This window comes from Syngnathus floridae, chromosome 12, assembly GCF_059516105.1.
Source record: "Syngnathus floridae isolate MCC-2025c chromosome 12, RoL_Sflo_1.0, whole genome shotgun sequence".
In the NCBI taxonomy this organism is placed as follows: Eukaryota; Metazoa; Chordata; class Actinopteri; order Syngnathiformes; family Syngnathidae; genus Syngnathus; species Syngnathus floridae.
In genome coordinates, this window is record NC_142424.1 from 2,791,914 (window position 1) to 2,808,194 (window position 16,281).

The 16,281-nt window shown below is 41.7% G+C and overlaps 1 protein-coding gene across 3 annotated transcripts in view; it reads right to left on the minus strand.

Moving 5' to 3' along the window:
• Positions 1–16,281, minus strand: part of cntfr (ciliary neurotrophic factor receptor) — a 148,376-nt gene that overhangs the window by 81,093 nt on the left and 51,002 nt on the right. For all 3 annotated transcript variants that reach the window (XM_088391458.1, XM_088391456.1, XM_088391457.1), the window contains one exon: positions 5,985–6,025. The gene's annotated coding sequence lies outside the window, so the exon portion shown is untranslated. The remainder of the gene's footprint in view (positions 1–5,984; positions 6,026–16,281) is intronic.

Below are 16,281 nucleotides of genomic sequence, written 5' to 3' on the forward strand. Positions count from 1 at the left end.
GGATAAGCGTGCGGCATTAAACACAGAAATCAAGGTACGACTGAAATAGACGTTGACCGCCAACAGTCGTATTTTTATCAGAGTAAATCTATGCAACCTGCTTCTCCGCTCGTTCCAAGGTTAGGACCCACGAGGGAGAAGACGGATCATCTTACACTAATGCATTATGGCTGCAGGAGGACACACGTGCATGGCCCGTCACACACTGTCCCACCCTATCTGACTTTCACTTTGTCTTTCAACACACACACACACACTTGTCCGCTTTTGTGCAACCAGTGAGTCGTCTGCCCGAGGCCTCGAAGCAAAAATAAAATCTGAACCGATCCTTAGCACTAATCAATGGCTGTATCATGTACATGATTTATACAGCATGGTAATCCTATGTTAATTTTTATTTTATTTATACAGTAATTCATATACAATGCTTTTTATTTGCTTTTTTTTCCTTGGAGCGCTTTCTTTGTTGAATGTTAATGCCACGCATAATCCTCGAAATATATTGATCCCTCAAGACTACATAGCATATTTCTTTTTATTTTTTTTAGACCCTTGTGAACTCACAACACTTCATGATTTCCACAGATAATATAAATATAATTCAATTCCATTTTTTTTTTTTTTACATTAGCGTACGTTTGCAGTCGTCCGCTAACTTGTCTCATGTCTCAGTGGTTCCGTCTTGATTAAAGAGATGAAAAATCTCAGGTGACAGCAATTGGAAAAAAATGTCAAAAGAGAAAAAAAGAGCAGGATGAAAAGAAGACAAAGGTATAAAAATAGAGTTGTGTGGGGGGCGGTGAAGAATCATTTACTGGCATATGGTGGGTAAGGTCATCAAAGTTTAAATATTTATTATGGGTGTCAAGTCGAAGCTTTTAGATCTAGAGGAATAAAGTTGCCTTCTTTCCCCGTTTGATGTTTATGTTGTCTGAATTATGTATCAAAACGAATGTTATAAATACATTTATTGTTTTTTTTTTTCTCGTTGTTAAAGGAGGAGCTCGCCATTCCAACTATGCTGTGAGTCATGAAGAAGCACAATTAGGACAAATATTTTTCCTCGATACTGTACCCAAACGATCCCCCAAATGACCCCCCCCCCCCCCTCACGGACTTATTTCCCTCACTGTCTCCCCTCGATTGCTTTCTCCTCTCCACTCACTGCCGGGTGTCCTGTTCCCTCTCTCCCTGGTAGAAGCAGACCTCCTGACGTCTCCATATTGATCATCCCATCTCCCTATCCTGCTATCTCGCACACTCTCTCTGGCACACATTTGCTTTTTGTCACACACACTCACTCTCACACACACACATTCATGCATGCATTAGGGTGACAAGATAAAAGGGTTTGTAGGCCCTGAGGCAAAGACAGATAAACACGAGACCCGAGACTATACAGTGAGCCTTTAAAAAAAAAAAAAACACTTCAATCCTTGGCTACGTATCAAAAAATCGGGCATTTTTTTTTTTTTTCACAAGCTTTGCACCAAATGATTCCGTGACATCAAGTTGTAAAGATCTGCACAATTCCAGTTAAGCGAACTATTTATAATATTTGCCTAAGCAAAAAAAAAAAAAAGAACTTGCCTCTCATTGATTGAAGCTTCTTGTATCTCTACAAAAGACTATTTCAGTCAAGATGTCTCCGAGATATTGTCTTGGGACCAATCAGTTCAGCATATGCAAACAAATTGAAGTCAAGAAATAGGGAAGGTCGGGGATGATGTTTGATCAGCTGCTCTCCACTCCATTACAGTAGACGCTATTGCTGCACGCTATGAAAACACAGAGAGCGGGTTCTTGCAGATATGTGAGACTCTGACAAGCTATTTCATGCCGGCTCCACGCAATAAAATGTGCTGCTCGTGGAATTTTTTTTATCTCTTAGCATGCCTGTATGTCATATCCTCAAATTATCTGGTCAGGTTGTAAACTTGTTCACCACCTATGACATGAATAATTTGTGACAGGTTCTTTCAGGATTAAGATTCGTAAAGTTCATAAGGCTGCAACGATTTTCAGCGCTCTACTACGTGACAAACAGCAATCGTGCCTTATCCATATGCCGATTAGTACTACGTCCAAATCCTTCAGGAGAATGACTAAATCCATTTCCGTTCGACGTACTCCACCCCCCCCTCCCCCTAAATGTGGCAGCATGAGTACCATTCCCTATCCGCTGTGCTTTGGAGCTAAAAGGAGGATGCTGTCACGGATCAATACCTGGTGTGAAAAACGATGTGACTTTCAGATGCTGTGGCCACATCAATCACATTATTACCATTAGCTCATCCCTGCACACCAACACGATTCTCTCTCTCTTTCTTTCTGTCTGCCAGCTCAGCGGATGCCCCTTGTCACAGCTCCTATTTCAGCCTTCTGAAGTTTCCTAATTGATTGCAATTAGAGCCGTTACTAAGCACGGGTGGGGGCTGTGGCAGAATTGCTGAGAGAGGCTCTGTGTGTGTATCTGTGTGTTTATTAGAAAGAACGTGAGAGGAATAGAGAAAGAGAGGGGGAGATCAATGGGTCTGTTGGACTGGCCTGTAAACAAGCGGAGATGGTTAGGCAAATATGGCAGATGGGGGCGGGGCCAGAGTGGGGGGGGAAAAAAATCAGAACGGGGAAGGAAACTGAGCTGGTGCGGTGAGGTCGAGAACTTCCGGCGAATATTGTCCGGCTCACTTCGACAAATGTCTTGTGAGAGTTCGCTTGGCGGTTTACTGTCAGAAGGAGTTGCATCTCAGAACTTGGACCACTTCTGGGGACATCCAGTCAGAGCGGGTCATGTTTCGTGACTCTGTTGCTGGGATGGCCGGCCGGAGCGGTGGCTGGAGTTGTCGGGGCATGTCATGACAATAATCCCAGAACTCGGGGATCTGTGGTGAGGGATAGCTTCTAGTTTAAGGAGTCGGAAAGACCTCGGAGGTCACTAGAGAACGACTTCCGGACAGCTTTGAGGAAATTGTGGTCTACCATTCAGTAGCTCTGGAGGGGGAAGTGGCGCACCGCAGTGTATCGTGGGTTGGGATGCTCTTCACCTCAAGAGTAAAAAAAAAAAAAATCATCCACTTCTTTAAACAGACGGGAGATTGATGAGATAAATAAAGACATTTGGTGAGTAAAGTTGGAGCCAAGATAGATTTGTAATGGAGAGATAAAGAAGGCGGAATGACAAAGAAGAATAACAATGGTGCCAAAGCCTCTTCCATCCTCCGAGCAAACGTAGCCCGATCCTCTTTTTTTTTTTCCTCTCATTTAAATTCCTCTCCTTTGTCATCGCAAGCTCGGCTTTACCCCCGCCAGCCTCGCAAAGGCACACAATCACTGACATTATTCGCACACGCATCCCGACCTCCGACAGCAAGAGGTGAGGCAACCTCACACAAGCGCGCTAATCCCCGTCGATGGATACGCACTTTCAAGCGCTCGCGATGTTTGTTGGGAAGATAGGCTCGGGTTTCCCTCCGGACTAGATTTGTCAATGTGACCCCGGCCGTGCTGCCGTGGCTGTGGAATAGCAAACAGCTAGTCACAGCGTTCAATGTCTTGTCAGCAACATGGCGCCTGGCATGTCAACATTGCAAGTCAATATTGGTACCTTTAATCCTAGCTCTTGGGTAGAATGTATTTATTTCAAGAAAATTAATTGCATTAAAAATAAAATATTAAAAGTTAAATTTGGAATCAACCGTGCAGGCGAGTGACGTGCTGTGTCGTCAAAGTTAGCCGACGGCTGGCTTCATATAATTCATCACTTTATGACTGCCTTGTCAGCAATTCTCGGTCGGGGCGATGGCGACTGGTGTGGATCTTAATTTGGCCTTGTCAGTGTGCACGGGCGTCATGCACACTGTCAACACAGCTCGGGGTTCAGCTGAGAGAGATAGGGCGAGAGTGAGCTCATGTCTGTCCGCATCCTCGGGACTTTGCTCCTCTGGAATGATATGCCTCGTCTTATCACGCCATGTCAACAGTGCTCAGGTCAGAGGTCGCCGTCAGAGATACTTATACTGACTCTGGAACATTGCAAGACCCAGATAAAAAAAAAAAGACTAATATATAATACATAAAATAAAAAAAATATATATAGCACAAATTCCTGTCCAAAATATTGTGTGGCGAGAACGAGACGTATCCCGACAGTGTAACGACCATCATGGTGACATGGCGACACTGAGGGATCAAAGCACGCACTCGCATTACTTGCGACCTCACACACACACAGACAGACACACACAGGCGAGAGACGCAAACTCATAAAGTCGACACATTGAGTCATCTCCAAAACTTTGCCGACTCGAATGCCAATCAAAAAGCTGCAATGGCACATAGAAAGACATAAAGAAATTCTGGGTTTTCCAACGTACTTAGTCTTTGAAGGCAAAATGGGAATTAGTTGGGAAAATGCTCTTTGCGTTAGTCAGATTATCTTCCAGCACCCAACAAGTGGGGTGTCACTCACATGAAATGTTAGGCTTTGGCTTCATGGAGATTCAATTCCTCACTGGGAACTCCAAAATATCCACATGGGTTCACACGAGGTTATGCTTCACCATGTGTCTCTTTTTATATTTAACCAAAATTCTTCATATTAGTACAACTAACTTTATATCTGTGAATTTCCGACTGTAACCTTTACAACTAGACTGAGCTCCAGAAAAATAAATATCTATATATAAAATAAAATATGTAACTAAAATATGTATTTCTGTTCCATTGTGCAGCTGCATATTTATTGCACGCTAACATTTCGCGACTAGTCATAAACCAAAAACTACAGCATTGGCCAGAACTTTCAAAAAGTTTCAACTGAGACTGAACATGCAGACTGCAACTATTTTGTAATGATGAATGGATTTATTTATATGAAACATTTCTGGCTGGACTTGAGCATTGGTATGACCAAACAAACAGTTTGATATAATTAATCGTGTATATTTTCCAATTGCATTGCGATTCTCACCTTTTCTGAAGGCTCAGCGATTAAAACGTCAGTCTCCGTTTTAATGTTACCAAGTCAGTCACGACACGTTTCACCCGTGATTCCCATTAGTGGAACACGGAGAGCCGCAAATTTGGTAAATGCCATTTTTTGCAAAGGTCAGCTGTTATCTTTTGAAACACGCCTTTCCCAAAGTATCGTGAGTGCCTTGTTTTTAACAATCGACTTGAACCCAAATCAGGCCAACCGAGGAAATTACACTTTCCATATATCATTTACATTGCAGTAGCTACATAAGAACTTCATAATGACAAAATCTGACCCAAAAAAAACCCCAAAAAACGGTTATTCTTGTAAAACGTAATGAGTGACATCTGTTAAAGCAATCCTGTAAGTGAATAAACACCAAGCGTAAATGTTCAAAGCATTTCGGCGGTTCCAGACTTCCCTGTATGTAACCTTATAGTCTTGAGCTGCCATTATGAAGGTATGCCATTGGCCTCTGCGGAATCTGGATATATTGCTACATGTGCATCCACTCTGTCTGGGTATTTAGTGGACAGGTGCGTGTATGTGTGTGTGTGTTTTCTGGACAGAGGAACCATAGCCGCCTCTTCACTGAATCCTTTTCAACACCCGCCAGCTCACATACGTGCACACATATGCACATGAAGCCTTGGACCAGAAAAGAGGGGACTAATATGGAGGTGGAGATGGCTGCACCGAGCTAGTTTACCATCAAGCGTTAGCAAGAAGCTCCTCTTGGATCAAATGAACTCTGAGACCTTGAACTGAGCTGTTATCAGCACATGACGATTTTGATTTTGCAACATTTGCATCACACTGATTGCAATTCAAGTTCAACGGCAATGATTAAATCAATTATTAAGTTATCTCTTCAATCTTGTTCAAAGCGCTTATGATCGCATCAATAGACAAAATATGTGATATTGTGCTTTTTATCATTTTGTTATTTTAATTAGATTTTTTTAATGCTAGTATTTCTGAGCATATTCACATAAAAAAAAGAAATTACCTTGGAAAAGATGAAACTTTCGCACAGTCCTCCTCTTCACCCTGTTGAATAAAAAACACAGTCAATTAAATTATATTAAAAAAATGTAAATGATTTCAAAATCTGAAAAATAGGAATTTAGTCTTGCATTTCTAACATGGTTGATATAAATCATTTCCCTCAACACACCTCGTCAGACCCTGAGGTACACCGAATTACAAAAATCCTAAATTCCAACCTGTCCAAAATAATTATTTATAAACCGACGTTTCCATCAGGCTTCTCATTAGGTTGAAACCAAAATGAATGCACGAAGTCTTCTTTCCGCATTCATTTTTCGCTTCCTTCTTTCCATCTGGCTTCCATTCTCTCCACCTGCCCATCAGTCTCCAGCCAGAGACAGGTGAGCCTATTACACGCTTTTCACGCTGTCTGCTGCCACACACACATGTGCAGCCGGCCTCACTTCATGGTAACTTAGCATGCAACACACATCAAGCCAAATCATCCGTGTTGTAAAACGGCTGTTGCTGCAGCCACGTCACAAACTTTGATGAAGCAGTCTGGTGGCGAATATAAATTCCGAAATAACTCCATTATAGCAGAATAGCTGAGGTGTAACTAGAGCGGCTACAAGAGGATAAGATGGGCTGAGCCCTGAAATTGGGCATTTGAGATTTAAGAGGGGGGAATAAATCCAATTCAATAAAAACTCAAATGCTGTCAGTCTGTTTAAAAGTCAAAAGTCGCAGCTATGTTTGGCGAGGAGAATTCCCCGGGGTGCCGCTTTGTTTGGAGGGAGGTGCGAGGACATGTGAGGTCAACGTCCATGGATGGATGGACGGATGAATGGATGAATGGATGGATTCCACCAGTTAGCATACATCCTGTCAGTTTATTGAGGTCTGCATGCCAAATGCTTGTTTTGAAAAATTAGAGGTGTTTTTATACTTGTCATGTGTGCCCATTTCATTTTACAGGCATCTCTGACTGCTCATTTGTTTTCAAAAACCTCCATTTCATCTTCCAGCATGGCAGGAAGGCGGAAAAAAAGCTGCAGGTGGCATACAGACGCTGTGCTGCAGCATCACCATGGGGCTTTCCAACTTCCACATATACAAACACAGACTTGATCAACATAAATGTCTTCCCATGTGCAGATTCATATTCAGCTTGTTCACTTCTTTCAGACTCTTAATTATTATAACTCAGCACTTCTTTAGCAGTTTTCCAATGAGTGGGCATAAAGAAGTCACAAAAGGAACAAAAAAATAATAATGTGCCAATAAAAAACAAACAAGCAAATCCCTCATGCCTTGCATGGAGGTTGACAGCATTCGTTGGCTGGCCTCAAATTATTCCGAGAATATATTATGCAAGAAAGAAATTAAAAATAAGATGAAAAGCCAAATGCAAACGAAATGAGGGATTAAAGTAGATGGGTGCTAATGACCCTTTCAGCGTTTTATAAAAATCAGCCCGAGTAAAATGTGGCTTTTCGAGTAAGACCCGATTGTGGTATTTTGTTGGAGCTTTGCTTCGACGGAGCTTCAATTAAAACCCAGAACTAGAAAGCATTGTTCGATATGCTGTGGCAAAATTGGAAACGGGCCCTTGTTGGCTCAAAGCCAGCGGCGGACGGCCATCTTTTGATCATGCATCCACTAATGCGACATCAGACAACTTGGAGAGGTGCTAATTCAAATGAAATTCAAATGAGCTTCTGCATCTTCACTCGGATCGTTTACATAGATGCACTTTTAAAAAGCAAGAAAAAAAATTTATTAAAAAAACTGACTGACAGTTACACAAATAGCATGAAATTGGAAATAAAGCTATGGAAAAATGTCAACGCGCAAAAACACCTGAGGCTTGTTAGGGCTCGGGATAGGTTGGCTCGACCCGATAAGATAGCCGCCGCCTTATCTGTGACCGTCAGATTGTTCACACACATGCCGCGCAAACACAATCTGAGATTTGAATAAACATGAAGCAAACACGGAGCATCCTTTGGCCACGGTGAGACGATTGGCAGCCGATTGTTTGGGACCACTGAGTCGGATATCGGTACTGAGCTCGCTGCTGTTTATGGATTGTATTCGTGTGGGCGTTGGACACATGCGATAAGGCAGCTAAATAATCAGCTTAAATCTTTCAAGTTTGGTTTAATCAATTTAATCGAGGTGAATATTCTTTTCCTCATTTTATACGGGGGAACCTAAATGGCTGTTTAACCAATCGTAAGTATCGTGACATGATTGTCACGATGCTTGACCTGCAGCATGGCGGCTTTGTCAAGCCCACTGTAGAGGTGGTCTTATTAGAGGATTAGATCATGATGGTGAGAGAGAAAAAAAAAAAAAGGAGAGGGAAGAGGTATCCTGCAGCAGATCATTTGAAGTCCGGCTGGAGCCAATTTGCTGTCAGTAGAGGTTGCGAGGGGTGAGCTGGGAAGGATTTACTGAGAGGCCAAACAGGTTGTTGGGGTAGGGCAAGGTTTATATAAAAAAAAAAAGAAAAAATAATACTATATATATAAAATATCTAAAAATATTAAATATATAGTATATATTTTTTTTTCTCACAAAATTAAATCAATTCTGACTCCCAGAGAAGATGAGCACTTTAGCATTTATAATATAAAACCAATCACCATGACAATCCACCTTCATTACTTTTTCCGTGAATCTGCGACCGAGATTGGATTTTTATTCCCTGGTTTCTTGACGTAATGGCAATGAGAGACAATCTGACCATTCAATGGTCATCAAAAACCATAAATGATAATTAACAACTTTGGCTGCTGGACATTCATTTATCTGAATGGGATCCTCATTAAAAAGAGTGGACAGTATGCCAGGTATATGATTGTGTGTGTGTGTGTTTTGCCGTCATCATATGTGAACCTCCACAATGCACCAAGGGCACACGGTAATAAAACTGTCCCAGAGGCTTCGCTGTCCTTCGCTAATCCAGACCGTCAGCACAATAACGAGCTAGTTACACCGCGGCAACATAATGAAGCAATATGGGGACAAAGTCAACAAAGTCAAACCATGACCCCCCCCCAATTAAGACACATAGAAAAACCAAAAAACATACAGAATCAGATCGGATCCAAAACAAGTGAACTGACATTTTTCCTACAATCGGTCCAAATTGCAATCATTTGGTCCGGACCTTGCCCCACTTTTCACTTTCTCCCCACAGAAATAAATGGTTGTAACCTCCGTCGAATTGTTCCTTGGCACCATTTTTGTCTTTGGAAAAGGTGTCAGGTGAAGCCAAACAATTAATGTACTAGAGATGACTGATGATTTAAGCACCGGTCTTAAAAAAAAAAAAAAAAAAGATCCAAAGTCTTTTTTTTTCCCCAGTTTCTGCTTTGCTGTATTTATCAACATATCTTGCCGCCCTGCATCTCCTAACTTTTCCCTCTCCCCCTCCTTTTGCTCATATCTGTCTAAATGTAATCAAGGACATTTCAGGTTGGTGTAGCATCCTGACCATAAAGATGTTTTACAGCCCCCCCCCTACTCCCGCCCCTCCCCTCTTCAGCATGGCTTGTCCAAACAGATAGGAGAAAAGCCCTCGTGTCAGAGTCACGGTTCAGTGCTTTCTAATTATGTGCTCCCCGTAGGAGCTTGGTCAGAATATTTCATAGAGACCTCTGAGAGCGATAAGACAGAAGGGATTGCTGGACTGAACCAAAAGACTGTGAGATTACTAAACAGTCACCGGGGGGGGGGGATGAAATATCACATTTCGCTTGTGAATTTTCTTTAGTGAAACTTTGTCCGAGCATGACACGATTGTATGATTTGAACTCTTGGCTGATGCACATATTTGCTATCATGCAATAAATGTTTGCCTTTTGGTAATGGTGTCATAATTAAGTGGGCGGGCTTTTTGACCTTGCTAGTCGAGATAAATGTGACCCACATAGAGTGTGTAGCCTCAGGAAGATGAAGTGGCGCACATAGCCTCTTCTCGGGGCTCGTACATGACCGGTGTCATTAATGTTGGTGAGCGGCTGCCAGCGGTAATATTTCCCGCGGTTATTAGACCATCTGGCGACCTGTCATCTCGCTGTCTCTCCTTCTCTACAAGTGCATTTTGTTTTCTTGTTTTTCTTTCGCCCCAATTTATAGGTGCCTTGACATTGAATAGTCTTAAAGGTCATGGATTTCGACTAAAAAAAAAAAAAAATGGGGCGGAAAAAGTTGACCATTGGTCGGGAGAAATTTTGACGAGACCTTCTAAAGTATGGGTGTCAAAGTCAAGGCCCGGGGGCCAGATCTGGCCCGCCAGATTATTTTATATGGCCCAAGTGAAACGACCCTTGGTAAAATCTGTCCAAAAATATTTATCTTGTCTAACAAATAACATTTTGTAACCCTTTCTTACAGTAACTTGAACAATAACTGAATTGCTTTATAAGATGATGCAACAATAAATGACAATAATAGAGGTAAAATAACCACGAATGATACTGACAAGGTAAAAAGACTTTTTTTTTTTTTTTGGATCCACCGTAATAAAGCTGTCAGTGCCTCACAGTAGGAGCGCTGCGCTTAAAAAAAAAAAAAAAATGGTCGGGCTGATTTGATTGGCCATGATTGCTGCCAGCCCATACACCCACTACTAATGTAAATAATTAAATGTTCCCAGTGTCTCACATGTAGGCCTTGTTTTTGTGTCTCATGAGATTAGGGGGCGAGCCGGATAACAATGAAATACACCACACACTCCATTATGTCCTTGGAAATCCATTTAAAGCTTACTTTACATATTTCACGATGCTCCAGGAAGCTCCGATATAGACATGTCATAATCGGAGCTAATTTGACGCGAAAGCAAGCGATCGCTATTGGATTTTGCATTCGCTTCCGTTTTATTTTTTCAACTGAATTAGCAAAGGAAGGTTTTCTACCGTATATAATTGAGCGACGATGTTGGGAAAGTAAATCAGTAGATATTGCTCAGCTCGTGGCGTACATGGTGGTCACTCTAACATTTAGAATGTGTGCTTTGTCAATTAAAGTACCAAGCAGAAGTTTTACTCACAGCCAATTATAAAAGAAATTAAGCCGCTCCTGAACTCTGACTCAGCAGTGTACTTATAACAAGTCAGTAAAGTGTTCTTTTACTTTGGTGTTAATGCTTCTGCTGAAGTGAATATTTGGGATTATTTTAATTAACAAGCCTACAGCCAGTTGGGATGGAGTGCAATCCAAGGCCACCGCTATTGCAGATCATCCCCGGGAGAATATAATATTTCATGGACGGTGGTGAAGTAATATATTGGCACTTTTGGATTTATTCGACTACCAAGAATGACGTTTCGAAAAGTTTGATTCGGTTTTTCCATTAGTGACTGACTTGATTGGCCTCACAAACATGCTAATTTTTGCGTAGCCACATATTTAAGTCAACCGCCTTGTGATGTAACTCAAAACGTCTCACAATTATTCTATCGAATCATGGGAACGGCTTCTCCCGTCATGTCGTCCGCATCGTTTGTAACTTCACCACGGAAAAAGTCATATTGTTTTTACCTCACCCGAGTAAAATCCATCGAGACGGATGACATACGTCGCATTAAGAATCGCCTTTTCTGATTGTCGTAACATAACTGAGCTAGTTAACAGGCACTCTCGCATTTCATACGGGCTGCCATGAAAGGAGGAAATTTGAAGCTCTATTATGTTTAAGTCCACAATTAAAACAAATTGCCTGTAGTAACGGAGAAATGTGCCGACATTTAACTGGTCCCATATGTACTTTAGTTTAAATACTACGGAACGTAATGGCCTCATACCACAACATATATACATATATATTTTTTTTGTTTGCATTCAAATCCGAAAAGGCCTTGAAGAAAACTTTTCCAAACAGAAGGTAAAGCGGGGATCTGTGACACGATTAGCTTCCTCTCATCTTTCTTTCCCACCCTTGCACACACAAAATGTGGAAGCCATTCAATATTTGCCAGGCTTGGAGAGAAGCAATATGTGGGACCATAAAATGCCCATGACCAATAAATATATTAGAAATGTGTTGTGAGGGAATCGAGGAATTTGTCACGGGGAGGGGAAAGGCGAATGCGCGGGAGGAAATTGACGGAGTGTTCAACATGCCGTCACGATGAAATCTAATCTGCTTGCACAAGTACACACATGCTACTAGCAAAACAATTGTTCTTATACCGTGGGGTGCGACTCTCATGGCTGACGGACAATGACATTTATATGACAAACAAATAAAGTATCATAAAAGGAGGGGTTGAGACCCGCGGGTTGTGCACCAATGCGGAGCAATGGGAGGACAGATGGAGTTGTAAATGTTACATCTGGAGGGGGGGAAATGGCAGAAGGCTAGTATGACCGCCGCCTCTGGGCACTGAGCTGATGGGTCGATTGGATTTTAAATGCGGATTTTACAAATATGATGAACTCTTGGGTGGAAGAAAAGAGCGCTCAGCTTCCTGGTTTTGTATCCCGAGATAAAGTTATTTAAGGTTAAATGACCGTACTGCTTGTTTAGTATATTTGCACTGATTTATTTGATACCATTAAAAAAAGGAAAAAATCTCGGAGAGAGTTTTACTTCAGTTATATTTCATTAATTTGAAAATGTTTCTAGAAAATAAAAAGATGGTTGCCAGCCCAACGCATCCATATAAATTAAACCGCCATTTATCCTCAGTGTTGCGCAATACGTGGCCCTGCATTTATCTGCAATGGTATTTTATGGTGGCATAAATTGTTTATTATGACACAGTGTTTACAACTATCAGTTTCTGTTTTCAGACATATATTTATTATTCATAAATGGCTAATCCCCAAGCACATGGAGGCGATGGAATTTGTGACAGCAAGGCAAAGTTTTCAATTAAAAATGACGGGCACTTGGGTGACAGCTCACTGTAATATACGTGAAGATAGTGTGCGGACCTTTTCAAACTGGACCAGGGTCATTCCTGTCTCGGCGATCCAGCTCTCATAATTGTCGTGTTTATTTTCACTCAGTCACCAACCAATCGATTCCTTCCTTTATTTTCGCCGCACGAGCGCCTCGTTCCTTAACTCCTGCCTGTTTTACACGCAGGCACTATTTTATATCCAGGTGTTTATAATGGACTGTAGCTAATTGCTTGAAATGAACTCTCGGTGCCCGTGTTGTGTGAAATATCTGGCTTGTGATTGGCTAAGCTTACAAATCACGCACAGGGGTGACATCGGTTTTCTCTTTACACCCTTTTTCCTTGACTTCTGATCTCTTCTCTGTACTCCTTCCACAAACCCCTGCAAGCAGTGACTACCATATAAAGGATGTTGTTAATATCATTAGACAGACTTCCTCGGAACCCCGGGGCCCGGCCCACTCCCTTTCAGCCATAATCGAGCGTGCAAAGTAACCATCAAAGGAGACATTGCTAATAAACTATCACAGTGGGCTGGAAAAAAAAAAAAAAAAAAAAAGCACCCTCGTAGACTCCTGTGCAGGAAAATAGTCAGTTAAGTAAGGCAAAATAAATGAGTGCATCCTGAGAGGGTGGGTGAAAGAGGAAAGGGGGGGTGTCAATTACCCCTCCAAAAAAAACTTTGTCTAACAAAATTTGGCCACTTACTGTAAGGGGCTTTTGCAAAACATGATGAACTATGGTTAGAGTGCCTCGTTGTCAGCCGCGAGTGCACGCAGAGGAAGACAAAAAAGTGACGTTTTTTTTCCAAGACTGACGCAGATCGAGTTAGTGTGTCTATTTAGAGCGCCTCATGGTCATGGGTTGGACATTTATTTAGTTTTCCACAATCATTTGTTTAGATCTACAGATCGCTGTCTGGTGTGATATTTACGATACTTGATGGACAATGACACAATTGAAATTAATATGATCAGGTGGTGGCTTTTCCGGCTTTCTGCTGTTCTATTTTACATTCAACATCTCTCGACAGGTTGAGCGAGAATCACTATTGTTTCTCCATCCAAACAAATTGGAGGTCAACCAACATCTTAATCCACTTTGGGAGCAGCATTGTGAATTTTCTGTGTTAATGTGGCCATGGCTGAGCCTCTTTTGTCAAGCTTTATCCCTTTCCCTGCATGTGCGACCTAATGGAAATATAAAAGGGAGCATTGATTAGTCTTTAAAGATCAGAATTAAATAGATTAGAAGCTCACCACCCTGGAAAAAAAAAAACTCTACACACACTTGATCAAAGGAAACGGGATGGACAGCGATTGAAATAAATAAAAATGAAAATAAAAACAAAAATAAAAAAATAACCTCATTTCTTCCTAGTGAACCGAAACGTATGATGTTTTTCAATGGACTGAAAGCTTCTCCATTATTGAATTCATGCACTCCCAAAAGTACGTAAACATTTTCTGCAAACCGGTCGGAGTGAAGTAGAGTCTCCAACTCATGGCGTAATAACAAACAAAAACATGAAAATAAATGAGAACGGTCTTGTTCTAGTATCCCCGAGCTGGCCATCTGTGTGAGCAGACTTGAATGACGAAGAAAAAAAAATTGGAACAACTAGAAAGTGGTTGTTGTCGAATGAAGAATAAAAAGTCCAAATTCGCATTGGTGTTTTCAAAAGCTTTTGTTCAAACTCGATATTTCACAGAGGCATCCTCGTGCTAAACTGCAACATAAGATTCCTTGGCAGAATTTGTTCAGTGTGGAAAATGAGACTTGAGCATTCTTGCCTCTCCACTTCAAGCATCTAATTCCCTTCAGTTGATCTTTTGTGCAGGGAACAAGACAAGCGGATACGTCGATAATTGTCATTCAATCTGACGACATCCGTGCGAGAAAAAACGTGGAGAAGAGCCTCGTTGTTTTCGTCTGCGTTGCGTCGGGGTGCTTTGAAAGTGATTTTGATGTTCCGAGACATTTTGTATTTGAAGCGCAAAGTAACACGAGACCGTTCCGCTTTTTTTTTTACGCTTGTATTATGCAAATGGTGATGTTCACATAAACCAAAGAGACAAGACAAGAGGCAACAACCTCATTTCCACTGTTACTCTCATTACTTTTTTGTCTTCCAACACAGTCCCTTCTTTCCCACTTATTCTCTAATGTGCGTTTCAGTAAAATTGAGATCCGCTTCATCGTTGAATCTCTCGTGTTGCCACATCACAATCGCTTCTGCTGTCCTCATGGTGACCCTCTGACTTCTCTTCTCCTGTCCTCCTCAAGGAGTCAATGTCACGTATGTTGACGTAAATGCCCGACAGCCTCTCAGCGACGCAGCACTCATGCGTCCCGGTGTTTGTTCTCATCTTTCAAGCCAGCGCTACGAGTGGCCTTTTTCTCAGCGAGACCTGTCACTTCTTCCTGACCTCTTGACCACCACCTCTCCCCCTCCGTCAATACGGAACCTGCCATCTCTGCCAAAGCTAATGCCTAACTTGTCTCGCAGCCATAGCAAGTGTAAAAATAACACCTTGCAAAAAAAAATCTCAGCAGGGGCGTAGTTAGGCCTATTTTATCAGGGCAGAAGCCTCCTGGGATTTTTTAAGCCACCCCAACTTGAGTTTTTTCTTTTTTTAACCAGATTGGATCAGTGGACTAGTCAATTGACGGTCAACATGCAAAGAGAATCTATCTGTGATGCAAAATGCATCTCCCTAATGAAAGTAAAAGGTTTGTCCATGACAATCAATGAATGGAGGGATAGATGGATGGCTAATGCCTTGCTTGCTTCTTCATCATTTATCCCCGTTTGCTTCCCTCCATACTCTAATGTAGCCCGAAGCTACATTGACACTATTCTGGATCATGGCGGCTAGTGGCTAGCAGCTAGCCACTCAGCAAATGATTTACCAGGCTTGATAAAATATTTGATAACACATTTGAAATGAGTAACGACTCCCTATTCTAAAATAGACAGCAGTGAAAATTAAACAACGTGTGAGCTATTTTCTACAAGCTGCAGGTTGAAGGGAGAAAACGGCAGCACAATGCAACATCTCAGTAATGCATCTTAATTGGGGCTGAATCTGATCATGTCATGTTTTGAAAGCCTTCGGTTCTTATAGATAAAAGCAAACAGCAAGTGGCATCTCCAAACTCAAAGGAAGGAGAGAGGGGGATTGCGAGGAAGCGTGGGAGTTTACATTTGCTTCTGCTTGGAGCCTTTCTTCAGACAAAAGATGGGATAAGTGCAGGTACTCACAATTTCATTCTTATTTCTTTAATGTGACGCACGACCGTGCTCCATTTTGTTCCACCTCTCAGCTAGGGTCAATATTATGGGTGGATTTGAATCGGAAGCTAAAATCCAAACTTTCCGAACTAAAATTC